The sequence below is a fragment of the Columba livia genome, chromosome 7 (assembly GCF_036013475.1).
Source record: "Columba livia isolate bColLiv1 breed racing homer chromosome 7, bColLiv1.pat.W.v2, whole genome shotgun sequence".
NCBI lineage: Eukaryota > Metazoa > Chordata > Aves > Columbiformes > Columbidae > Columba > Columba livia.
The window spans coordinates 15,783,559-15,811,237 of record NC_088608.1 but is presented as its reverse complement, the minus strand read 5'-3'; the positions used below and the strand labels follow the sequence as shown (position 1 = coordinate 15,811,237).

Here is a 27,679-nt window from a genome sequence, read left to right as displayed (position 1 = left end):
TGGCAGGAATGAGCGGGGACAGACGTGTTGTAGAGCAGCCCGCAAGGGAAGCAGAAAGCCAGTTGCTCGCCTCACAACGCCTGCGGCAAGGCTTGCTCACCGCCTGTCCCCAGCTGCTGCAGCAAACAGATGTGGTCCCTGCGTGCACGATGCCAGCGGGCAGCACACCAGGGAAAGGCCAAAGATTGGATGCCCCAAACACCACCCAGGCCTGGAGGTGTTCCCACATGTCTGTGACTTCAGCACATCCCATGTGGAGGAAACGCAGGGACAAAGCTGGATTGAGCATGAGGAATTAAGTTTGAATTCATTTAAAGCAACTTTATGATCCAAACAAAATACAGCAGGTCAGGGGGAGCCTGCTAGCTGGCTGGGCTGACCACACTGCAACTGAGGAATTCAGGAGGACCTTCTGCAACTGAGAGACCTCTCAACTCATGTCAGCAAGGAGCAGTATTTGCCCCTGTGCCACACCACCCAAGAGGACATCAAACTAGTCAGCAATTCAAATACTCTCACAAGTTTCCTGCTCTCCTCAGGTTGGGAGAGTTTTCAAGGAACATTGTCGAGGCTGACATACCCCTGAAAAACTGCACCACACATCACATCCCCAGCCAGCACCCTACAAAAATGAGAGAGAAAGGCAAAAGCTGTGTCAGGATGGCAGACACAGCACAAAGGATGCAAGCACAGGCACGTCGACAGCCCCTGGGCAGGAGGGTTGAAACACAGCCCAGGCCTGCTGCTTACCAGCTGGGATTTTAACACTCGTTTCAGCAGGAGAAATTAGTAACAGAAATAAGCACAGGGAAAGATGGGGGTGTCAGGTTCAAGGCCTGTGCTGCACCAAGGGAGAGCAGAAAAAGTGGTCTTTAGGGAAGGGTTTATTTGCTTTGTTCCACATTTGTTTTAAACAGTTCTGCAGACTCCTGACCACAGCCCCAGGAGATGTAAACCCTTCCTTAGATCTTCCTATTCCATTTTGGTGAATCTCTAAGGCATGAACACCCTGGGAATGAGAACAGCAAGTTAACTTTTATTATTAATACATTTTCTGCTGGAGCTTCTAGGGACTTGAAATAAAATACTTTTGTGAATAGCAACAGCTAGCTTTATTATCTGTAGCCCCTTCCACTGATCTTTGCAAAGTACTGAATGGAAGGAGTAAAATGAAAAAAATACTCCACATCACTCCATCTCACAGCAGTTCAGCTCCAGCCCACATCCCACAGACATGACTCAGAGCCAACGTGTGTGTTGGTGCTGCCCAGGCATCACCCACCACACGGCTCCTTCAGCACGAGACCACCCCACGGCTCAGACCCCTCTCTTCCAGGGGAAACACATGGGAGTGAAGGCAGTCAGGAGCCACACTCACCATTTTCTCAGGACAACCCCTCCCCATATTCACATTGCAGATACTCTGCAACCATTGTGTCCTGTGGCAAGATCAAGGGTGCACTCAATTCCCTTATCCACATTATTGATAAATACATCAAACAGAACTGCTCATGCTTACACATACTCAAACCTCTCATAGGTTGCCTGGAAGGGAAGGATTATTTTTTACACAAAACTCATGAAGCAACAATCTGTGCCAGACTATGAGTTTAAACTGATGCATAGCACAGGTAGGCTCCTATGTGAGATTTAACAGGTGCCAGCAGCAGCTCAGGAACCTATTGCAAATGCAGAGCTCTCCTACATCAGGATAAGCAGTGAACACCTCCATCCCACAGCTGAAATTGTTCAAGCAAAATAAAACATGGAGCTCAGCCACCACCCATCTGAGCCAATATTACTGAAGTAATGGCTCATGAGCTTTTCCCAATACCTTTGTGCTGGGACGATGTTCATGTCATGGCTGCAGAGGATCACACAGTCCTCTGCTTCTGAAATTTCTTCCTGCAAGGAATAAAACTGCTCGGAAACACTAGCAGTTTTCCCACATGGATGCAGGGAGGCAAGCCAAGACACCAGGCAACCGCAGCCTCTCAGAAAAGAATTTGTGATGAAAAATGATGGTTTTCCCTCCTGGCAGGGGTAACCTTAAACTGGGAGAGATTCTAGACTCACATTCTGCACCACAGCCACTTGCTGCAAGCAAAGATCTTGGAGCACGGAGGGCTGCAGGACCAGGACTGCACTTACACATTAGGACTCTTTCTAAAGCCTGTCAGTCGATGAAGAGACTCCGCAGGAGCCAAGTTGGGCTGGTGGACAGAAGGGAGGGGGCAGGGGAAAACTCTGACAAATTTAAAATTCAACATGGATTGCATAACTACATGAATAATTCCTTTCAAGCCAAAAGGGATTCCTGCAAAAGAGGTAGTTTGCTGCAGTCCCTCAGCTCCACTTCACAAAAGAACTCCAGACAGTTGGGAGGGTGTGGGTTAGGTTTTTTTTGGTTTGTTTGTTTTTTGTTTTTCAAAGAAAGAGTTTATAACCCTGTTGCAAGCTGTAAGATGCAACTGATCTTCCATCAGCAGAGAAGACCTGAGGGAACCAAAGAGGCAACACTGGAGACAGATCTCCCCACCCCAGCTAGACTAGAAATTTGCTTGAAATGGCAAACATGTTCATTCCCTTTTGCTAGAGACAATTTTTCATTAATGAACCCAATGTAAGAGATATTCATAGGAGGATGCAGGGGGGAAATCCACTGACAAGTATTTTCTCAGAAACACTGAGCTTTATTAAAGTATGGGATCACCTCCGAGCAGGAAAGGGGAATTGGTGAAATGAAGAAGGGAAGGCTGGAAAAGCAGGGAAAAAAAAAAAGTCCCAATAGTTAAAAACTCGAGTTTTTGAGTGGCATGCCCAGAAGTGGAAAAGCCCAATCTCTCAAGCTATAGGACACAAACCTTGAACCACCTAGCTTGAGGAAGGGCCCCATCCCCTGCATTTCCCAGCTGCCATGGCAGGGCTAGGCTTTTTCCATATGCAAAACCTAACTCTGCAAGAATCTCTTCTGGCCACATTGCCTCCAAGACATACTGTTCTCGCTATATTCCAAGACAACCCAAAAAGTAGCCAAACAGACACAGAACAAAGGCCCATTTTTGCCCTGGATCCTGTCTCCTATCAGGGCCAACTGAGATGCACAGGACGGTGTTCATACCCTGCAGGACCAATAGCCACTCCAAACTTCCGGGGCTGACAGTATCCTCTCAACAACAGCCAAAATGACCCTTCCTCAAAGGCAGCAGTCCCCAAAAGACCAGGAGACTGTGTCTGAAATATTTCACCTGGTGAGAACAGGAAACTGGAAGGTAGAAGAAGGGGGTGGAAGCCACTCCTGAACTGAGGGAAGATCTTATCCCTCTCTATAGCTACCTGAAAGGAGGTTGTAGCGAGGTGGGGGTTGGTCTCTTCTCCAAAAAAGTGGTAAAACAAGAGGAAACAGCCTCAAATTGCATCAGGGAGGTTTCGATTGGATGTTAGGAAAAATTTATTCACTGCAAGGGTTGTCAAGTATCAGATAAGGCTGCCCAGGGAAGTGGTTGAGTCACCATCCCTACAGGTATTTAAAAGACAAGTAGATGTGGCATTTAGGAACATGGTAGACTTTGCAGTGTTAGGTTTATGGTTGCACTCAGTGATCTCAAGGACCTTTTCCAACCTAAATGATTTTATGATTCTAGTGCAGAAAGTGCATTGTTTAACCAAAGGGAGAGCAAGCCACCTCAGGAGCAGTGCGACCCATGAGTGCTTCTTGGCCACTAGCACCCACGTAGATGCCCTGATGTCTAATAGAGTAGTTGAACCCACATTACTGCCTTCTTCTCCAAGCAGGTATTAGCAAGGCCCTTCCTCCTCTACCTGGCCTGTGATTTTCACCAGACTTTTAGGAAGGAAATCATTGGTCAGTCCTCTGCACCAAGCCACCTGCAGGGAGTTGGTCAATGGATCCAAAAATTAGTGGGAAAGGGAAAACCTTCACAGAAAACAGGCTAAAATGCATTCCCTCCAGTGGCTTCTTTAGGACCCAAGCCCACTGGCTTTGGAGCTTCCCTCCTTGAACTCCACACCATATTTTACACTGCTTGCCTAAAACCAGATCCCCAACTCCCTGCCAACCCCTCCTAACCCACTGGCTTCAGGGCCAGGACTGCAGCCCACTCCACAAGTTCCTTCTCCCCTCTCCTGGGCATCCTCAGTTTCTCTTCCTCTTCCCTGAACAACAGCTTATTCACGATTTTCCACCTCCACCCTATTTTCCCTTCCTCCCTCTTCTTGCTTCCCACATGAACATCATGAGCCCTAACTTCCTCCCAGCCAAAACCAGGTCTCATTTTGTTCAGGAGCGCCTGCGTGTCTATCATGAGCTCCAGAGCCAGGCATGAAGACAGAGAAAGAGACAAGATAGTAGGTTGGGTGGTTTGGAGTCTGCTGTTAATTAGAAGAGTGGGAGAGCACCGATCCCTTTTTCTCTGCTTGTGTCCCTATTTAAGGGTAGAGATGCAGGGGTCCAGGACTGTCTCCTTCTCTTGCCCTTGGTTGGCAGATACAGTTTTGCAGCTCCACGCTTCAGATCATCTGCTCAGGATGGCTCTGAGCACCCACAAAGGTACACTGCTACCAAAAGATGCCATTCCAGGTGCTTCCAAACCACCCCACTCAAGAGAGTGCTCACATGGCAGAACCAAACCTCTCCATCCTCCCGTTCAGCTCAGCCACGGCACGAGCAGCAAAACCCACAGCCTGGCCCCCAGCTTGGGAGCAGCCGTGCTGCACAAGCGCTGACTCAGGCGTGAGCAACAGCAGCACAAGGGCATTGCCTGCCCTCGTCATCGGGGCCCAGACAGCCCGCAGCTTCAGCCCAGAACACGCTCTGCCCTGGTGAGTCACACAGCAACCTCGGCAAGTCCTTTCAAGACCCATCAGTCACCAGAGGGGAAAGAAAAGAAAAAAAAAATTACATGCACACAAAGTAATTAGAGGTGTAACCCTCTCCCCTCCCTCTGTGCAAGCTTAATGCTCCCTTTGTCCAAGCATGTTTGCCTCACTAAGTTGTGCCTGGGGACAGCTTTCTTGACAGAAAACAAAGGTTAATTAATAAAAAAAAAGCAAAAACACAAAGAGAAATCCCTCATTAAAATGGCCACCCTCTCAGCACAGCTCTCTACCCAGACTGGTCCTTCCTGGAAACAGAGCACTGACCCATAGCTGTGACCCCTGCAAAAACGCCAGATTACACAACTCAGGGCTGTCACCAGCAATGGAGGGGTGGGAAACCTTAAGACCTCTAGTAGCTCAGTGGCACAGGTCCTATGACCTACTGTATCTCTGCTGCCCCCCACACCAACGGGTCTTGGGAGTGTGTTATGGAGGGTGGAATATCAGCTATCAAAGATTCTCTGCTCCCATCCCTGCTCACCTAAGCAGCTGAAACCACAGCAAACCTCACTTCCAATTTACCACCTGCATTACCAAATGCTCCACCTCCACGATGGAAGTCTCTTATTACAGCACAGACATGAGAAACGCAGGTAAAAGTCTGCTTCAATCCTGCACTCTGCAAGTACAAAAACATCTCTCCCACGTACTCACACATGAGCGCTTCTGATCCTGTTAGCTAGAGAGAGGTGGTGAAAAGCACACACGCACGTGCATGCTCAAGAGCCAGCTCATTAAATCTAATTAGACAGTCTTCCATGGGGAATTTTGAAATGCATATCTAGCAATTGCTGTGCACTGCTCTTTCCTCAACCCTCTAGATGTATGAGCATGATTACTCACCACAGGAAAAAAAAAAAAAACAAAACCCCTCATATGAAACTTAAGGGAACTGCCATACATGCACATTAACAGAGATGCACTGTAATTTAATCAGTCTTCCTACTTAGAGGCAAATATGGTGGCAGCCATACAGGGAAAGAAGAACACCCAGTGCTCACATTTGGATCCAAACCTCTCCAAGAAACCAACAACCCAGAAACTAAAAGTGTTCCCCAGTAACTTTATCAAAAGTTTTCCCAGATGACATTCTGGTTTGTAAAGTGTGGAGCCAACACACGTGTACACAACACCAACAGCACCGTGAAGACAACTAAGCAAAACCACAAGGGACTGAATTCTAAGGGACTCAAGGAAAAAGAAAAAAAAAATTTCTTCATGTTCTTCCAGTATAGGAAAACTGAGGCTTCAGACCTGATATATGATGCATAGGGTATGTGTTCCTCAAAGTGCTCTCCATCCCCAGCTCTGCTAAAGTTGCCAGCCAGGGGCAGTTAAAGTCAGCTCCAGGGAAATTCCTTGTGCTCAGGACAGATGTTGTTTACAACTGCCATGTCACTGCATCAAGCTCATACCTTAAAGTAAGAAAAATCACGGAATACAATGGACTATAACAACCGTCACTCATTCACATGGATACCATACCCTCAGCATTTGCCTTTCTTTTTCCTGGTGGTTAAGTGCCTAAATTACATTCCTACTGTTCACAGTAATAAATGAAAGTCCTAAAATATGCAGGGTAACAAGTATCCAGCTAATGTCAATGCACACAGCAGCACTGAGAGACCAGTTCAAATTTCATTATTATTCCAATGATACAATTCTGTCATAGACACTACAGTTTCCATCTAAAAGACATCAGAAGTTAACTCTGAACTGCAGCATATAAACTTCAGACAATAGCTAGCTGAAAAACACCTCCCCCCCCCCCCAAAAAAAAGCAAACAAACAACAACAAAAACTTTAAAAAAAAGAAAACAAAAACAAACAAACAAAAGCACCATGACCATCAGCCCACCATTTTCACCGATAAGACCTCCCAGGAGAAGATCAAGATCTCAGCAAAGCAACAGACAGTCAGTTAGTGACAAAAAACCCAGAAACTAAAAACAACAGCTTTCCAGAATTTTTGTGACTCCACACGAGATGACTTTTCATTGCGGCTCATGTCAGAGACAGCAGTGACACATTTTCAACTTTTTTTCCTCTTTTGGTCTGAATGCTTTGGATTGTAGCAAAGACCTTAAATAAAAAGAGGACCTGTAAAAATTGAGACAATACAACCAAAGGCTTCTCTGTATTACCAAGCAGGCTTTGCTCTGTAAAAGTGTTGTTTCAGCAAGAAAACTAAAAGAAATAATACGACATTTATTCTGAATACTGAAAAATGCAGATGTTAGCCTAAGATTATATCGTCTTAAAAACAAAAGCTATGGGAGGGGGAAAACCTTTTTAAAAGTACTGGAGTCACAAAAACTTTTTCACAGAGACAGAGAGAAGCAACTTGAATATAAATAAGTGTCCAAAATAGGTCAGCACTCTTTTCTTGGCTGCTGAAGTTTGATACTTTTCACTTGAGTGTAGGCTGGACGGTGGTGGCACACACTCTGCAGGGACAGGGGCTGAGCCTGGGGCACTGGGGCTTGCACCAAACGGGGAGCTGCCCCAGCCTCAGCCCCACGGGGCTCAGACACTGAGCACCCCTAGGCACGCTCAAGGCAGCTGCCACACACTCTGCAGCAGTACCCACATTTCCCTTAATTGTACTGGTTTCTGATACGACCTTGCTCATGTCCCAGAACGGTTGTGAAAATGTTTTGTAATGCTATGTGTCCACAGCCAGTTTTGAGCTTATCAAGCAAGAAGTATGATAAGAAACACCAGTTTCCACAGCCTTCATCAAGACTCACCAGCTCCCTGCATTTAGCCCCGAGCATCCCACAGCTTTGCAGGGAGCAGCTGTTCATACCAGGGCACGATGGGCCCTGCACAACCCGGCTACGCTGGGCAAAGCCATTACCTCCCAGCAAGAGAGTAACTTTAGACACAAAAATCAGGCCATGAGATGCAGTGCGTGCACCTCAGCCACTCTGCCGCTGCTTCCACAGGGGAGTAGTAACATCAGGCTACAGGAGAAACATAGGTCTTCTCTCTCCCTGTTTTTTTTTAAAGGCAAAAACTGAACAAGTTATTTCTACAGCACTGAGAGATAAGTCTGCCCACCTAACCTCAGCAGCATTCCTGCCTGGCTCAGCTTGTTTGCCACCAATAAAAAGCCCATTAGTTGCACAATGCATCTGTTAAAAATAACCCCAAAAAATCATCCCTGGCAAATTAGTAAGACGTCAGGACACACAGACACCTCAGCATGGTGTTACATAAACCACAGAGGAGTCAGACTTCCCTCAGGAGCCTTTCCCAAGAAAGACAAGTGCAGAGATTTCTCTCCCTTTGAGAGGACCCAGCTAATTTGAAGGGCTTGGGACCAAAATTGCAGCAGTCATCCGGGGTTTCCAATCAAGTCACTTCCAGAGAAAGTAAATTCACCAGGCTCAAATACTGCCCGTTTGTGCCAGCACAAATAAGAGTGAAAGGTCCCACTCACACAGGGGTGGCCAGCAGAGGAGGCTGTGATGCTCCAGAGCTTCCCCAAAACTTCACATACCTGCCCAGGGTCTGATCCAGCAGCAGCAACTGCTGGCTCAGCATATCCCCCTCCGAGGCCACCCAAGGACCCTGCTTTAAAAGCATCACTGGTATAAACCCAAAAGGAGGCATGGGGGAAATTGTAAGGTGCCCTCCTTCAGGGACCAGACACTCCTCACCAGGCTCCTGTGGGCACTGCTGGCACTACCCTGTGGGTTGTGGAAAGAAGACCTGAGACTTTTTGCAATACTGTCCATCTTGGCACTTCCCTCTAGAGACTGAACAACCCTGGGAGCTGCTCTCAACTCAAGAGCAATGTTACTTTTCCTCTTGAGCTCAGCTGAACAGCCCAAATCCCTAGCATTGCCTCCAACACCACCATTAACTAATTAGGGAAAAACTGAAGATACCACTTTGCAAGGATACAACCTCATTTTACTCCTTGTCTTCTCCCACAACAGCATGGTGTCTGTACCTCCTCTGCAACTAGGGTGTTTCTGTTTTTCCTCCATGTGAGCACTCGCAGCCCCTTCCACAAGTCCAGCCATCCCTGTCCCCAGCCCCTCAAAAGGTAGGTCCTTTGGGAACATACCAAGCAGAGTTACATATTGAGGACACTGCATTTGTGAAACAGGATGAGGAGCCCCTTCTGCTCACAAGGTGATTGGTGGGAACTTCAAAGCAACTGCAAATATCCAAGGTGCTGATTTAGACTGAACTTTTCATGAGAGGAAACTCTCCTTATGCTCACACAGGACAGCAAATGTATCTTTCAGAGATGCATTATACCCTCTGGATTCACAAGAATGAGAATAGGGTCACAGAAGCACTGAAGTCTGGTTGAAAATATACTCTCTGAATACAAGAAATAAAAGCAGTATAGAGCATCCACAGTACCTGCACTAATACTGTTACTAACAATTCTCCTACAGAGCCCTGACACTGAAAATCCCCAAACAGGACTCAAATGCCATATGATCATCCTCACCACAAAGGACAACAGTTGGCAAACCCCACCTAACACCTACATACAGGCAAAGAAGAGCTCCTCTGCAGGCTCAGCCTGAGAAGGAGAAACAGCCAGGCTCTCTGCTTGTCCCCACCTAACATTTAAACTCAGGTGGGACTTGATGGAGACAAAAGAGAGATAAAAGATAGAACCAAATTAGCAGCTGGTGTTTGGGCCAGCATGATGAGGATTCTCAGCTGCTTAAGTCAACTCCAGCTGAAAGTGAGTGAGAGTTGCTCCCCTCACAGTGTCTCTACTTTCAAAACCTATGTAATGGTTTTAAAGCAACATTCAGGAATAGTTTTCCCATAGCTGATGAGCCCCTTACACAATGAGTATACCAGTAACACCAGTGAGGTTACACCGAAGAAGTGTTTGGCTTGTTAAAGTCTCTACCAGATACAGTTTTTAATAGTGAAGGAGCTTCTTCAGACTGAGCCACCTGCCTTGAACACCTTGCAGGGATAGAGGTGGATGTGGCTATGCGAGAACAAGCCTCAGCAGAGCTTTGTTGGACCACGCTCTGCATGGAGACCTCATAAGCCACGGCTCGTGCTGAAGTGCCACCACCTCCAGTGCCACCAGAGTTGTGTATTCCTGCATCATTTTAACTAAATAACTTACGACAGGGTTTCTCGAGACATTAAGTCCATTCTGAGGATGCTTAAAATCAGACACAAACCACAATACCCAGTGACCTGCTCTGCACTCATCCCTGCTATATCTAATGCATCCAAAACAGTTCAGGGGAAGAGGGCAGGAGGGGTGACTCTGCTCCAGCAGATTTCACACCAGATAGAGTATCGCATCGTCTGCACGGCTGTAACGTGACGCTGCAAGCAGCGTGCCAGCAAAACACCGTATCGAGTGCTCCGGGTGGTTCAACAGCAAAGCAACCATGTCCTCAGGCCGGATCCAGACCATGGCCCCCCAGCCAAGTTGGACATATGCACCTCTGGTACCGATGGCCACAGAAACCGAGCTTTGGTCTGCCCTGGTTATGCTGTTTGGGGTGCCAGCACAGGGGAGGTGGGGGTGCAAGCCCCAGGCTCCTTTGCAATAACGGAGATCTGTGTGGCCGGTGAGTGCGAGGTCTCCTGGGAACGGCCCTTTTACTGGGCTGCAGATGCTGTGGAGTGATTGCTTATATGAAGGTGGGGGAGGCCTCTTTACTGTTTCTCATTTCCTCCTTTTTTGCTTTTTCCCCCCCCCCCCCCAATTTCCTGGTTTTGTTCAGAAGCACAAGAGAGTCATTCATCATTTTTCTTCCAGCACAAGAAGCGCTCTCACCTCCCCCTCACCCCTAAATCCCTCCCCACCAGAAAAGGACACACATTCGCCAGCCAAAACGGCTCGCAGCGGGGAAGGCAAAGCTCCCCGGCTCCTGCAAACAGCTCCAGCACAAAGGGCCACATTCTCAGCTGGGTTCAGTGGGTGCCAGCCCCCAAAGGGTGAAGGCCAAAACTCAACAACAGCAGAAACGCTAAGTCAGAAAACAGATAGCAGTGGTGAAGGAAAGCAATTTGCACTGGTTTGAATTATGGGTAATGCAAAGCAGAGAGGAATTTGCGTGTTGAAGAGACAGCACTACAGGTAACCAGAAAAGAGGAGCTAAGAGATGAAGGTCCGCTGCCTTCTCAGCCCGCATGCCCTGATGGTCACTTGACTTGCTGAAACCTGGGAAAACTTCCCTTGCAGAGTTGCTCCCCTACCCTCTGAAACTGGATGAGCACCCGTCCAAGCACGGTCCAGACCCTGGATTTGCACTGCTTCACGTGACAGCAAGCCACCAGCCCTAGCTTCGGGATGAGCTTCCAGGAAAGCCCCATTCAGTTTGCAGGAGGGGCGAAAGGGGGTGGCTACAGATGCAGACATTTACCCCATCCAGAGGGTCAATGAGTCCCTCAGGAAAACATCATTGTAGGGCTTTGCTCCAGCACCTCCAAGGGCCTCATGGGTTCAGTGTCACACTACACTCTCCGTAATGTCTTGATGGCCTCTTCCTTACCCCATCCTGGAGGGAGAGCGCCAGGACTGTAACATCTCAGCACAGCTGCAACAGAAAAGAGAAGCTCTCTCCAAATGCCTGTGAGAAGGAGAGTGAATAGGAAAACCCCAAAGTAGTTCAAATTCTTGCACACGTTTTTATAAAGCAACTGTGGGTTTGCATGAAAAACAGGACAGAGCGAACATCTGGGGTCTCTTTGGGGCCTTTTGGTTTGGCTGATGACCTGGATAAAAGGAAATAAAACTGGACATACAGAAAATGTTTCAGGTTTGGGTTTTGTTTGGGTTTGATCACTACAATAACAGCAACCAAGTTAAAATGATCTGCTTATGGTCAAACCCAAGGTTTCTTTTTGGCCCTTTTAGGAGCAAAAGAAACAGAAGACTGTAGTCAGTACTGGGGACAGCTGGGTGGAGGTGAGCCTGCATACGAGTAGTTCCACCAAGGAGGTATGTTAATGGCACAATTTCAGAAATCGGCAATGAAAACACAACCCAGCAAGAGCCCAGCCATTTAGGACTAAACTCTTCCACACCTGCTGAGCCAGAGATCCTGGGGCTCCTGCAGCTGCTGCTGAAAAGGTTCACTAAGCCAAACAGGGTCACTGTGCTCTTCCAGGCTCTTCCCCAAACACATCAAATGGTAAACTCTTTTTGCTGCTCTCCCTTTGCAAGCTTGTTTTGAGGTTGCTTTGTGCTCCCAAGAAGAAAATGCCAATATTTCAGTGTGACCTGAATAAAACCTTATAGATTTTGCTTTTTTTTTTTTTAATGGTTTGGCAACCAAACCAAAATTATCAGCCCCAAGCAGGAACCAACATGTGAACTTCATCATATCCCAAGCCCAGAGCGTCTCACCTCCACAGCTCCCAGACGTGCTCACGCAGAGCCCTACACCTGACCCTCCCACCCCGGCAGGATACCCCTGACGGTTGCCCTCTCTGCTGCAACGGCGGGTTTCAGCAGGTCTTCATCAAGCCAGACAGGTCCAAATAAGCCTGCTGGAACCTTGCTGAAAATACGCCAAGTAAATCTGAGAGCAAGCATGGGGAGGGAAGGTGAGGCTGGCAGAAATGCAGCAAGAGAAAACAAGAGGAAGAAAGAGAGCACAGCACTTTAGAGCAGGAAAAAAATTAACCTGCTGATCAAAAAAAAATAAAATGGTAAAAATGTACAGGGCTCTAGGGGAAAAAAACAGCAGCAAAGGAAGAAGGTAAGAGGGACTGGGATGAACACCATGGCCTGAATGCATGTGGTCAGCATGGGTATAATGGTGCGTATTTTCTTCTCGGCACCAAGGAAGTCCCAGAGGGCCCTCAAAAACCTTCTGCAAATGAAGACCAACCTCTTGACTTCTCCTGGATTCAGCAGCTGCTGGATCATTCCTTATCCATTGGGCTCTCATCCCACAAAAGTCCAGGCTTCTGCTGTTGGAAAGAATATTAACATAAACTCCAAAAAGTTCCAGGGGATTTTGCATTGGGCCCTTTTCAGTGTTTTCCTTAGCCTGGCATCTTCAAACTAGGTGACACATGGCACCATTATGGTTTCTGTAGTGTTCATCACTGGAGCAAGTAGCAAGCTGTCCAGTTAAGAAACCTGTTCTCCTGAGATTACAATCCCATCACTGGGTCTTACAGGACCAAAGGATAAGTATCCCCAAGAACAATACACCCAGTGGTACCTGCCTCAGTTTCCTCGACTTCCAGGTGGGGCTTTCCATGGTACCAAATAGAGGCCAAACACAGGTGCCCATGGCCAGTCTGTCCCTGAGGGCAGGAGATGTACGTTTGGGGAGGGACGAGATAAATTACAAGAATAACAAAAAGCCGGATGCCAGCCTCCATCCCACACAGCTCAGGGGATACAGGAGAGAAGTGAACAGCTCAAAACCCAGACGAGCTCCCAAATGAGGCCAGTCTTACCCTATTCTAGCTACAGACCTGTATCTTGGCCTTCACAAAAAGCCCTGCACATTTTATTTAGAAAGGAACACAACAGTGAAAAGCCCCCAGTAGGAGAGTTTTCCTTTCAGCCTGACCTGGACTGTCCTGCGCATCCGCCACGAGGGCACGGCCGCCTGGAGCCAGCTCGCCTGCTCCGGGAGGAAAAAAGAGAAGTTAATTTTCGCAGCCAAAAGAAAATAGGGAGCTCTTTTCAGAGGGCAGGGATGTAACCATGACGTTTAGTTGCTTGCTATTTCTGCTTCCCGGGTATGTCTCTCTACAGGAAAGACCCTGGACAGAAGTCTCCAGGCAGCACTGCAACATATGTTTGCCCAAATTTTGGTGTCTAAGACCTGTCCCTGAGCCAGCTCCTTGGGGAGTTACAAAGCTTTCAGGGAGGTTCAGTCTTGCCTACTCTGTGCCCTGGCTGCCTTAAAACAGATACATGTTTCTAGCTGGAAAAAGTGCAAGCCTGTAAGCCTGGCCTAAGACTGCTCGAGGTCTGACTAACCAGCTGACACCACCAAAGCCCAGTTCTCCCCATGCCACACAAGCCAGGACACAATGGCACTGCACTAGCCCCATGCTGCACGAGGCCAGGTTCGGAGCGAACCAACGCCATGCCTCTGGCTCCAAAATGCAGCTGTTCACCACGGTCACAATGAGGAAGTTGCATTTGCTCCTCACTGAGCTGCAATGGTGTGACCCTACCCCATGGCATTGCTCCTGCAATGAAGCTAGCAGCCCTAGCCAAACCCCCCAGCTCCATCAAGGTGACAGTACCTGGTCTCCCATGTCCCAGTCCCTGCCAGGCTGTGACTGCATGTCCTCCAGGCACCGTGTATGCTTCCATGGTTGGAGAGAGAAGACAGCAACCAGGCTCAGGGTTATTCCAGTGCAGGGCAGACTGCACATCTTTCACAACAAGCCCCAGGTATTGGCATCAGGCAGTGAGCCCTGCTCAGGACACGCTGCTGGCACCACTCAGCCCTCAATTTCAGGGGTTTCCAAAGCACAGCCTGGTCTGCCAGCCGCTCACAGAGGTATCTTCTTCATCGTGTTACCGCACTAATAGCAGTCTTGCTTTGCAGACACTTTCTGCCACAGAGCCTGAAGTCCCACCCATTCACAGCTCTTTCACAGACAAAATTTTGGGAACTCTGCCCATTAAAACAGTTTCCTAAATCTGATGGGAGTCCACCATTTCAAGAGAAGAACTGCAAAACCGTACTGCAGACTCGGCAGAGTTTCTCAGGATGTAATGTTCATGGCACCGGGCCACCCGCAGTGAGTTGTAAAGACACCCACAGGAGCGTTCACACATGTGACACGGAGCTCAGTGTCAACCTTGAACGTGGGTACTGATGACAGGGGACAAGTAAGATGCATAATTTAAGTGCCAAAAATGCAGCTTCATCACAGGATGCCATGGAGGGGGTATACATTCAGTTGACTACCCTCTCTACATAGGTAGGCACAATAAAAGAGAAGAAATGGGGGGTGGGGGGAAGAAAAAAGAAGAAAACCCCACAAACACAGACTCAGTTAAATATTTATAGGGGGCCGCTGCATTTCAATCATAAGCAGGTTTTTAGGTCAGCTGGGCCATTTCAGCTGTGCTCGGGCACATCAGTTCCAAGGAACAGGACACTGCTGACAACCACCACCCAGAGGCTGAACTCTCTCAGCATGTAACTCAGGAAAAAAACAGACCTGGGGGCAGGGCTGTGCTTCCACTGAGCACAGCCCAAGTGATGGGACCTTCCTTCTCGCCACGGCTGCTGCTCCCAGACGCGTGAGGCAGTACATGGGAACAAGTGACAAACTGTATTTGTTAACAGCAACCCCAGATTGACCTCGTACATGGAGATCTTCCTACCCCAAAGCCTCAAGACACTGCAGAGATGTATGCAGACAATGGTGTGCTTGCCACCCCCGGTGCCTGAAGCCGCACTGCTAGAAGTCAGGAGGGCAGCTCACACAATGAAGCAGGTACCTCTGTCAGCATCTGGCAGACTGGGCTATGCATTGGAAATCCATGACATCATGACCTGAGCAGCATCAGCAGCATGATGGGTTTCCACAGCACTGTTCCTACCTTCCAGGGCTCACTGCATACTCCTTTCATAAATTCCCAATTTGTGTACCACTGGTTACCATCTAAGACAGGATTATGTGCTTGACGGACTTTGGCCAGGCTGGTCTCCTGCCTGGTTATATCTGCACTGCCCAAGCATTTTCAGCATGGTCTGAATCTGCAAAGGGTGGTTTCAGCATGCGCGGGACCAGCCTAATGGCCAGGGGTTAAGGTAACAAATCCTTGAAACCAGCCTGATAAAAGGACAGAATAAACAGAAAATTGGAAGAAAGCAATGACTGAAATCAATAACAAACATTACTAGAAAGACAGAAGCTTTCCAACTATCTGACTTTAGAAGAAATTTATGTCTGCAATATCATTTTATACTCTTCTATCAGGCATATGTTGTTAATGCAGAAAAAATTGTGTTGCGGCCCTTTGTCAGTTTAGCTGGCCTTAATCTCCTGTAGGGTGGGGGTCACATTTCTGAGGAGGGCTGAGCACCAGCTGAACCACATTCTATTCAGTAGGACCTGCAGGAACTTTCCCACCTCTCTGGTCAGTTTTCTCATGTTGAACTCACTTCATCCAAAACAAGAGGGGGAAAAAAGCAAACAAGTCAAGCTTTGCTCCACAAAGGTGGGGCTGAGCAGAAAGTAGGGCTTAGACTCAAACGGAGAACCCCCTTTCCAAACATAAGTATCTGAAGTAATCTTAAAGCAAACACTGGAACAACTGGCAAACAGCGTGTCTTTTGCACAGTTGCCTCTTAGCAGCACATGAAGCTCAAGACATCAGCTCTTCTAAAATGGGATTAAAACAGAAGTACACTGAGTCCATGGACAACCTTTGTTTAAAAAGCCACGTGAGAGGCAGTAAGCTTCTACAGGCTGACTCCCCACAAATGTAAGCAAGGGAAAGTTATCAGCTCTGGGCTCCCAAAATATTTACTCAATCTAACCTTATTCTGACTACTCTCAAGCTGACCTTTCCAAAGTCCCATACTGACATTTTTATGGCATGCCCTTGACCAAAATTCAAATGCAGAGCACCCTTTCCCAAGAGTATTTCCAAGCACTTTACTACCACAGAAGCAAATGGTGTCCTTGCAAGGCAGGACAAGGGCTATGGAAACCCACCCCATGGACACAGAAGGCTGAAGGTATGCAGCCTCCACTGTGCAACATCCAAGAGTCAGATCTGAACACACCATCAAACTGAAACTGTGGGAGTAATTAAGAAGCCCAGATGAATGGCTTAAGCTGAACAGGGGCCAAGAGGCTGAGAGAAGACACCCTTGAGGAACAAGCTGGGGGGTTTTAATGGCTGCAACTGATCTAAACTTGAGTTTAGATCTCATCTGGCCAAAAGCCACAGCTTGGGAAGCACATTTGGTGGAGGATGTCGGTATACTCTGCGAGCTTCCTCACAAAGGCTTGGGATACCAGTTCTTATTTTTAGGACTATTTTCATTTCTTCATGAAATGAGTTCAGTGTTCCAGGGAGCCCTGGAGGAACAGGAAGGACACGTCCTGTAATAAAACTAATTAATTCATGTGGAATTTCTAGCCATTATTGTGAAAGTGGCCAAATTCCTCACTCTTGAAAAGCTGCCAAAATGGACATTAATCTGGCTGTGGTCACGAGCAGGATTCCTGCGGCCTCCTGCAACATCCAGCCAGCCCCCGGGACAGAGACTGCAGAAACCAAAGTGGATGTTGTTATTTCCTCACACCAACACCCACAGCCCAAGTTTTACTAAACAAGACAGTTGCATCAGAGGGCTCCATGCCAAATTCCTCCCAGTGCCCCCAGACCAAGTATGCCCCAGTCATGTGCACAGAGGTCTAGATCTCCAAAATCAGCCCAAAACAGGCAGTCAGCATTATTCAAAGCTCTGCAGACTAACTGTTTACACCTGCCCAGCCTTGGCCATGCTCTCAGTGACAGGTGCTCTGAAGGGAGTAGGGTACCAAATTTGTCCTGGAGATGTCAGAAGTTGTATTCCCACCACCCAGCTAGGAGGCTGAGCTTTCCAGGTCCCATCTGCAGGCAGTGGGAAGCCGGGCTCCTCCACAGACAAATTCCAGGCAAAAATCTCATCAACCAAAATCCCTCAATAATGCAAAAGAATTAATGGAATCTGTCTCACTCCTTCAAGCTGGGGGTTACAGGATCTGTGGGGCCTGGCAGGGAAAAGAAGTATGGAATAAACTTACTTTAGTCACTAAAATCAACAACAACAAAATGAGTCAGAATACCCACAGGGAGATGACCTATTGTGTAAGAAGGTACTATTTTGCCATAGTCTAGTTTTTCTCCCCCAATTCTGGATTCCTCTTTAAATTCAGTGATAGGTTAGAGGGTTAGCCTGTAAGTAGTACCTCTGGCACTGTCTCAGCACCCAGTCCCAGGAATGATCATATTCCCTGAACACCAATAGAAACCCAGATTTACCCCGAATGTCCTGTGTAATGGACTGCCTATAACAACCTGGATTTTTAACAGTCTAAACAAAATCCTCCCAAAACCACCTGCACAAGCCATGGAAAAGCACTGCTCACCATGGCCAAAGGAAAAGCTCCCCTTCCAGGGATACCCAATGCTTTAGGCCTCCTCAACCCAGTTTCCATCATGGCAGATGATTTACCTGTCCATTCACACCACAGTCAGATCAGAATGGTGCTGCAGTGACTTCCCTGCCATTACATCAATTTAGTTCATACAATGTTCAGAAGCAAGAATGCTGTCTACATATGAGGGATGTATCAAACTCATGGTCCTTGGTTAGTGGTGGGCACTATGGTAGAGAAAAAAATGCTCTTGGAGCTGGATAGTGGAGACAGGGAGAAGGTTCCACCATGACAGTGTTGTCCTTGACCAGCTGGACTAGGAGGTGTCTTGCCAGAGCCTGGGATGGAGCCTGGAGCAGGTATTCCAGCCTTCAGAAAGCAGTGGTAAGATTAATTATAGTGTTGTCACTCAGTATTTTCCTCATGCTTGTTCAGCTGTAAACCTAGAAGAGCAAAGTAACTACCACGGAGATTTGTAGCACCCCTGACAGGAGTCCCTAAGAAGCAACACATAATTGACCAGTGTACTGGAGTTTGTCTTCAGCAGAGGCACTGTAGGGTGAGCAAGGATGACCAGGAAAAACAAAAAACAACTATGGAAAGCCCTGGGGTTCTTGAGTTAGCCTCACTACTAACAGAAACACCATGGTGGCCATCCACCCTGACCCTACAACCTCCATACCAAACTCTCCCAGCAGCCAGGACCCAGAGGACACAATCCAGGCATCCTAGGGAGCCTCCAAGCCAGTCACCTTGGATTATCCACAGTCTTGGCAGCTCCACATCCCCGCCCGGGCTAAAGGGCAGAGCCCCTGCACCAGCTCTGGACTCCAACAGCACAGGAGGATGGAGCCCCACACTCAGTTCCCCTCCCCTTTCTGCTTAGTTTTGAAGTGCCAGATGAAACAGCACCAGATGGAGATGAACCACTCGCCTGCTGAAAGCCACAGGAAACGAGCATTTCCACATGAGCTGCGTGGGAGGGCTGCCATCACGCCAGTCGCAAACCCTGTGTCTCCCCAACAGTTCAGCTCACAGATGAACAGCACACCGAACTCCACAGACAAAACCTCCTGGATTCAAACAAAAAATGACCCACAAGCAACTTTCCAGATGAAAAATGGCCAAATTCTGGACAGTTTCACTGATTCTTATCTTCTGCCTTCACTGGGGTCAGGCAGGACCTGTTGTGGTCCCCTCAAGAGGAAAATTTGGGACTTCTGAACTACAGGGCACTCCCTACGCTATAGGCAACAGGTCACTGAGGGACACACACCTGATCTTTGGAGGTACCAAAAAGGTCTTGGAGGACATTCAAAACCACAGAAATGCCTTCAAAAACTCACTGCATCCACCACTTCCCACAGACTGAACAGCAAGAACTCTTGGGATGTGGCATCAGGTGCCCACCCTTTTCCAGTTTGAAAACAGCAAGAGGAAAATGTGCGAGGGTTATCAAACAACCTCCTCAGCAAGCCAAGAGAAGTCCATTAGCATGGACTTGGTCTTCCACAACTAGCCAGAAGAGCTGTGAATATGCTGCCCTGTCTGAAGTCTGAAAGGCAAGATCCTTCAGGGAAATCTTGCTGTGGTCTCAAGCCAAAATACTGGGCAAGGCTTCATGATTTTTCTCTACGTTATTGGACTACAGGACTCTCCCATAGACAACTCCATGCAAGTGACTGCAACAGCATATCACTGTTGTAGGTATCCTGCATCACCTGGCTACAAGGACAAGCTGCAAGGAGGCACAAAAACTCCTCTCCAAAGTCACCTCCAGCCAGTAAGGTGTTGGAGGCATTATTAATTTCAAGGGCAGAGCATTAGAAAACCCCTCATCCCACCTAAGCTGGTTTATCTGCAGAAATTGTAAAGAAAAGCAGAGATTTAAACACGGTCCAATTCCCACCAGTGCTTTGTGTCACTCTCAATTACAGTCCAGAATGAAATACCAAGAAATCATTCCTCACAGCCGGCAGAATTAATGGGATCTTTGACTACAGAGAGCACCAGGCAGTGAACTTGTTCCCTTACCAGCCAAGAGGCACAGTGCAGCTTTCTTCAGAATAAAAGCTGCAATGTCAAAGGATAGTTCAAGGCTTATAAAAGTGACCTGATGTTTCCCAGTATTCCAGTCCATAAGAAAGGCACGTGATTACTGACCCTTTCCTTTCTAAAACAATTTATTTCTACCATAAGCTGATGCAGCAGGAGACTTTATTTTCTCCTGGTATCTAGCTAAATTACATGAGAGACAGAACACTGAAGAGAAGACAATCAATAATGCAGTTACAACGAGCTGTCAAATGCTCAGCTGCAGCAAAGCTTTGGTAACTGTGCACTAACCCTTTCTCTTAGGCCTTTGCACAGGATAACCACCACATCATGTTCACTTGTAATTTGATGTCAACTCGTATGTTTAATGAGGTCACACGTGGCCAGTTCATGAATGAGAAACACCTCCCAGCTTGTTGGCAGTGACTGCTGAAGGTGGGTAAAGATTTTTCAGTCGACAGTTCGGTCACAGAATCACAGAATGTTAGGGACTGGGAGGGACTTCAAAAGATCATCTAGTTCAACCCCCCTGCTGGAGCAGGAACACCCAGATGAGGCTACACAGGAATGTGTCCAGGTGGGTTTTGAATGTCTCCAGAGAAGGAGACTCCACAATCCCCCTGGGCAGCCTGTTGCAGTGTCTGTCACCCTCACTGAGAAGTTTCTTCTCATATTTAAGTAGAAACTCCTGTATTCCAGTTTGTACCCATTGACCCTTGTCCTATTGTTGTCACTGAGAAGAGCCTGGCTCCATCCTCGTGACGCTCACCCTTTACATATTTATAAATATTAATAAGGTCACCCCTCAGTCTCCTCTTCTCCAAACTAAAGAGACCCAGCTCCCTCAGCCTTTCCTCATATGGGAGATGCTCTTGGCCTTCCTGGCCACAAGGGCACAGTGCTGGCTCATGGTCATTCTGCTGTCCACCAGGACCCCCGGGTCCCTTTCCCCTACACTACTCTCTAATAGGTCATTCCTCATCTTATACTGGAACCTGGGGTTGTTCTTGCCCAGATGCAAGACTCTACACTTGCATTTGTTATATTTCACTACATTTTTCTCCGCCCAACTCTCCAGCCTGTCCAGGTCTGGCTGGATGGCAGCACAGCCTTCTGGCGTGCCAACCACTCCTCCCAGCTTGGTGTCATCAGCAAACTTGCTGACAGTGCACTCTAGTCCCTCATCCAAGTTGTTGATGAATATATTGAATAGTACTGGTCCCAGTACTGGACCCCTGAGGCACTCCACTAGATACAGGCCTCCAACTAGACTCTGCCCCATTGACCACAACCCTCTGGCTTCTTTCCTTCAGCCAGTTTGCAGTCCACCTCACTACCCGATCATCCAAACCACACTTCCTCAGTTTAGCAGCAAGGATGCTGTGGGAGACTGTGTCAGATGCTTTACTGAAGTCAAAGTAGACCACATTTGCTGAAGGTAGCTTATCTTTGTGGAAATAATAATAGGACAGCATTTGCAATCTGCTGAACTGGCAGAAAACTCATTTTTCCCAAAAAGTGAAGATTTGGTTGGGTTAACTCCCTATAATAGCCTACCCAGTTTCCAGACAAGGACCAAGACCTGTATGATGGACCATGAGGATATGCAGTAGAACAGGGAGAGAATGGGGCACAACTGTCACGAGATCAGCTCAGCAGGGATGAAAAGGCAGCGGAAAAGAATCTGCACAAAATGTTACGACCCCTAGCAAGGATTTTTCCTTCTCTCCTGAGTCCACAACAGGATCATGCACCGTGGTGAGCCTCCAAATCCCATAGCACACTCGGCACCCATGAAGCAGCATGTTGTTGCTTGGCACACAGCAAAGGGACACCTACAACACAACTCCCCCAGGCAGACATGGACACTACAAACCTCCTTCTTCTGGAAGATGCAAACAGCAAGGACACGTTGGAAAGCCAAGCCAAACATGTTAGATATGTGCTGCTAAAGGACACCCTCAAAAGTGGTCACACATGCACTGATTTAGGCAGCACCTCCCTAAGGAAGATCCAGGGGTGATGCTGGGTAGAAGCAATACTGGATGTGCACATAATGACCATGGGTTTGCATCCCTCTGATACGGAAGGGGTTTGCTAAACAGTCACTGGATTGGCGTTACATATTGTGCCGAGTCAAGGAAAGAAACCAGAAATTCTTACACCTGGAAACTCAGTACACCACCAAGCTCAGCCCTCCTCCTGTAACAGAAGGGCTTTGAAATCATCTTTACCTTTTACCTTGACCTTCCTCTTTGTCTGCTTAAACCAAAAGACCCTCCCTGAAGGAATCAGAGCCCCAGCAGGGAAGGCAGCCATGACCATGCTCGGAAAGCTGGAATTGCCCAATCCGAACAGAAATGCAAAAAATCCACCAAGGAAATTGCTGATTCTCCAAGGTCACCAGTGCTGAACACATGACCAGGAGAAGCAGGTACAGGAGTGCTACTGACTGGCAGGATGAAACCCTGTCTTCACAAACCCAGCTGTGTTTGTGGGTAACAGTGACAGCTGCTCATCGGGCAGATAAATTACTGCAGCCAGGTCTAGCACAGAGCCATACACAAACACACCTCTTGCATTCCAGTTTTCACTGTTTTGCCTCCTGAATTGTTTACCTCAGCTCAATTCCTGGATGTGGATAAAACAAACGACATGGACTTTCTCACAGACAGGGCTTCTTGCTGTTCCCTTGACAAACACCATGCTCAGCGAGTATGATCCTGAAACTCAGGGGAAAGGAAACAACTGCAAAGGGCAAGAAGGAAACAAGTCATTTGCCAAGGGATAGCATGAAAACACATTTCTCCTTTGGGCCAGAGCCTCGAAATCTTCCCAGGCTTCCCCCTCCCTCTAAATCACCATTTTCATACAAGCATCACAGCAAACTCAAGTGAGACTGGGGCAGGGCGTAGCGTTATTTTCAAGAAGCTGCTCCACAAGGTGTTATTTATTGTCTTAATGCTTAACAATGACAGCCAGCTCATGGCCTGACCTGGTTAGCTCTTGACCAGACACAGCTGCCATGAAGGAGCCCGGACACCTGGTGCACCTACTGGCAAAGCCCCAGAGGCAGCAAGGACAGATGAGCTCTGTGGGCTTTTTTCATTCACGTATCATCCTTAGAGCTGTTATTAATTGCATTACACTTATAATAATTTCTTCCAATGCAAGGAGCTCTGCAGATATTCAGTTTAGCCTGAGCAGAGCTGCTGTAGTAGATGTGGACATATTAACACGCCCTTGTGGATTTGGTTCTTGCAGTCAGCATCTCTGGTGCCTAGTAATGTTCAAGCTTGCATAACCTAGGCTGAACACCTGGTTGCAGCACTCTTAACTAACCTCCCTCTTGCTCGTGGGCTTCTGCCCCAAAAGGCATCTAACAGAGGACAAGGGGACACTCAGCCTGGCTCTCCTCTACCCCTCGCCCACTTTTTAGCAACACGGTGCCTTCAGGACCTCCACTGCTGTGCTAGATCTGGCCACCCTGACTGACAGGGTCAGAAGTTGTGCGGGCAGAAGGACAGATCCACACATGCACATGGCAGATCATGATGGATGCTTCATTTCTTTATAAAAGCAGGAGAAAAGCAGAAGTCTTCCTGGCAATTCAGTGGATGTGAAAAATGCACTCAATAGCATTACTGGCATGATTTTCAAGTTGCTGTTAAAATTCCACTTACATTATGCTACCTCCAGCCTCAGAGTCGTCTGTGTTTGGAGCAATACATTAAACTTGTCTTTTAGCTGCTGCCTGCCAAGGGGAAATGGAGGTTTTGACATTTGACCCATAAGGAAGGATGTGTGGCATTTTGGGCTACCCAAATAAGGATTTTAGTTGGATGCTAAAATAAGCTGCGTTTTTAACAGTTAACTATTTTGACGCTGTTTTCATATGGTGGGAGTTCAAAGTGGAGTCTCTGACTAGGTGAATGAGGCAGCTCCAGCCCTGCAAGTTCAAGTTTGCCTGGGGCTACATTCTTTGCACAGCTATCTTTCCATTTGGAAAGATTATCTTGCACTGGCACAGACTAAAAAAACACATTTGTTTTAAGAAAAAAGCGAGTTTCCAAAGCAGAACTCAATATTTAGCAGTGGGTTCAGAGGCACATCCCACTGAATTAGTACAAATACCCCACCACAAAATAAAGAAATACTACAAAAACCTGACTGAACTGCGCTGGCAAAAGGGGAAAAAAAAATCCCTTAACTGGTCAGCTTTGAACAATGGCTCAAGAGCATTTTTTCAGAGTGGAACAAGTTTTATCCCTAGGACCTTCTCTCCATTAGCAGTAAATAAATGTTCTTCAGCTATTCTCACACCTCAGGCAAGAGAGTTTAGGACAGTTGCTGGCATCACTCAGATCTGCCCTGCTCCACCTCCTAGCACAAGTTCCCACCTTGCAGCAGCACTGTCGCCCTGCTGCACCTTGATCTGACAGAAAACCATTGCCTTGTTTCCTGGGGCTAGCTTTCTGAAGGATTAATTCCTGAACCAGCCTACTCTGACACAAGGTGACAGCTAAACCCAGCAGAAGGAAGGGAGAGGGATGGTGCACTGAGAGCTGGACAAGACCACACAAGCCCCTGATTGCAGTTCATGATGGTCAAAGCAGAAGGCAGCATCTCCACCCTCCAGCTGAGACTTGGAGAGGTTACGAGACCCCAATGGTACCTGAAACGCCTCTCAATGCACATTGGATCTCCAGGACTCATTCGGTCCTGGGCCACCCCAAACCTGCCTGATGAGAAGATGGCTACTGGGGAGTGGGACATTATCTGCCAGGACACAAACTGCTAACATGATGTACAGACAGTCCTTGCTGCTCTGTGTGTCCCAGTGGACCTCAGGCACATCATTTAGTCCATCTGCAAAACAGCGTGCCGATGTCGCTGAGGTGCTGAGAGAATAAACACACTCCAGGCTGGCATGAACTCTGTGCGAGCTTCAACGCACAATAACAACCTTCTGTCCCCAGTTCAGGCGGTTCCAGTCAGCAGTACGTAAAGTTTGTTAAGCAATGACCTGAAATAAACTGTAAAAGAGTGTGGTCCGGTGGCACTGAAACTATTTCAGAGGCCCTGATCCCTGGAGGTGCTGAGCCTTCGTCTCACTCCCACCGTCGGTGGGAGTTCGTGCACTCACCTCCCTGGGGGTTCTCAGCATGATTTCCACAGACTGCTGCTATTCTGTTCCAACATTCCCAACATCTTCAAAATACCCAAAGCCTCTTGTGCAATGAGCAACATCCCTTGCTTCCTAGCTACGTGGTGGTTTATGTTACTTTCCGCCTACAACCATTTCAGGATTGGCTTTGCAGACCTAAGTAGAAGACTAAACAATGCTGCAGCCACAGCAGGAGAATTTGCAGAGTTTTATTCCTTGTTTCATTTGGGCAATCCTTCTGCCTCTCATCAGGGACAAAAAAACTTGCCAGCCTCTTAATTTAGGAATAGCACGAGCTCTGCATTCCAGCCCTGAATCAGCCAAAGGAGCCTTTTCAAACTGTAAAGGGGAAAAAGGGCAAATACCTTTAAGCACTTAAAAAAATTAAAAAGCCTCAACACCTGCCTTTTGCAGGCAAAAACCTGCTCTCAGGGTACTCATGAAACTAGCTTGACATCAGCATTTGAAAGGGAATTCCAATCCCTGCTCTTCAAGTGCCAGACTGCTTTCCTTGTCACTGCTTTAAAAGAAAAGCAAACCCTCGTATATGTTTTGCAGGCATGCTGCAAAGGGAAGCAAGGATGTGAATCTGAGCAGAGGAGTATCAAGTGAAGCTGGCAAATTCATGTCTTGGTTTTGGTTGTAGGTTTGTTTTTGGTTTTTTTTGTTTGTTTTGGGTTTATTTTGTTTTGTTTCCTTTATTTGTTTGTTTTTCCTAATGGCTACAACAACCTGTTAAAAGTTTTGTAATCTGAAGAGAGCAAACCCTTTTCTGGATGTCCAAGCTCCTCTGCCAAGATACGCTTGACTGTGTGAATATTCCAGCTGCATGTTTCACATAACGCTGGTTAAGGATGTGCCAGTTATTTTATTATTCACCCCTGTGGACATCACAGAGCACCACGTTCATTAAAGTGTCCTTAAACTGTGTTATTTGCCTGTGTTTGTGTTACACAGAGATAGGGTCAAGGAAATCACATGCATTGTAAAGGAATAAGGATAATAAAATTAAGCAAAATAACCCAGTGAGGTAACATAAAAATTCTGAAATAAAGTCCATAAAAGAAAAAAATTTCAGCATTAACTCAGAAAATCACTTCTCAACCCATCACTGCAAGTCTCCCCCCTGCCCCCCCCAACTTCTTGTAAAAGCATAAGCCAGGAAGTCAGCACCAGATTCCTTAAATCTAAATGCCCTTGGCTTCTTCTGGAGAGTGTAAAACTCACTCCCTTGACACTCATATTCTGTAGTCAAGCAAGATTTCACATCAACGTGTTCTCCAGACTCTCGGCTCTCTCAGCCTTTCACAGCTGGGCAAAAGAGGGGGGACAGGCGGGGGCACAGGAGCAGGGACCGCAGGAGTCACAGCCTGGCTACAGGAAGGCAGCAGCCTGCAAGGTGCAAAAGTTTTCCCTGCTGCCAGTGTTTCTTCGCCCCCCTCTCCACATGTCTCCCCACGAGCAGAGCAATGTCCACCGGTACCTGCAGCAGCATCTGCTTGTACCTGGAGCAGTGTCTTCCAGTACCTGGAGCAGCATGTGCCGGTACCCAGAGCAGTGTGGGCAGGTACCCGGCTGCACGCCCGTCCTCCAGGGGAGCAAAGCTGAGAGGTACAGCCCAGGTCAGGAGTGCTTTTAAATAAAGCCTCAGCAATAGGGAAGGGAGGGAATTCTAAGTCGTGCTGCTGAACTAGTTAGGCAAACAGGGTCAGAGACCCAGTCACAGACAGAGAGGCAAAACCAGCAAGGAGGCATAAGTCAAGTAGGGGTGATTTCAAAGGAGAAAATGCTGGTTTCTACTCCCAGGCTCGATTCGGAAATTTTCAACATCCCACGGAAAGGAAAGAGCTTGCAGCTGATCACAAGGGACAGGAGGCATTATTAAAACCAAGCTCTGCTGTATCGGCATCCCCAGGAGCCTCCCACAGCAATCGCAGCAACAGGTCAGGAGCCTGTTGGCGCCCCCGTACTCGGGGCTGTGTCCTCGGGGGATGCTCCTTTTTCCCTGGCACCCAGTGCCTGAGCCGGGGGGAGTCAGAGGGGGCCAGGACCCCCACGGTAGCTGCTACCCCAGCTCCAAGATGGGCTCTGCTGGGAAAGCAGCCGTAGGGAAGGGGATCCCCACACAGCAGGGCCCCCGCCCGGAGCCCACCAGCTAGCCCCCTTCCCAGGTAGTACACAGTCCTTCCACAAGGCCTCTCCCATGTCCTTGGGGCAGCCGTCACCCTCCAGGGTGCTTTTACTCCCCCACCAAACCCAAACCTGCGCTTCCACCTCCTTCTGCTCCTCGAAGGACTCCTCCTCAGCTGTATCTCCCAAAACTTCACACTTATCTGCCCCCATGGGTTTTCTTCTCTAGAGGACCCCAACCTCCACTCTGACCCCATAAGGCAATCCCCACATCCCCCCACACACACTGGACCCCACCCTTGGGGTTCCTGCCCCATGCCAAGGAAA

At 47.9% G+C, this 27,679-nt stretch overlaps 1 protein-coding gene and 1 long non-coding RNA gene across 4 annotated transcripts in view; both read right to left on the bottom strand.

Moving 5' to 3' along the window:
* Positions 1-27,679, bottom strand: part of IGFBP2 (insulin like growth factor binding protein 2) — an 87,586-nt gene that overhangs the window by 33,060 nt on the left and 26,847 nt on the right. The window contains exon 1 of one of the 3 annotated variants that reach the window (XM_065070676.1): positions 1,835-1,911. The exons of the other annotated variants lie outside the window; for them this stretch is intronic. The gene's annotated coding sequence lies outside the window, so the exon portion shown is untranslated. Of the gene's footprint in view, positions 1-1,834; positions 1,912-27,679 lie in introns of those variants that run through there. 3 annotated transcript variants of the gene reach the window in all.
* On the bottom strand, positions 2,049-27,673 carry LOC110360156 (uncharacterized). Its single transcript, XR_010474015.1, has 3 exons — positions 13,443-27,673; positions 12,747-12,828; positions 2,049-11,447 (listed from the first exon to the last, which is right to left on the bottom strand). It is a non-coding gene; the product is annotated as an uncharacterized LOC110360156 (long non-coding RNA).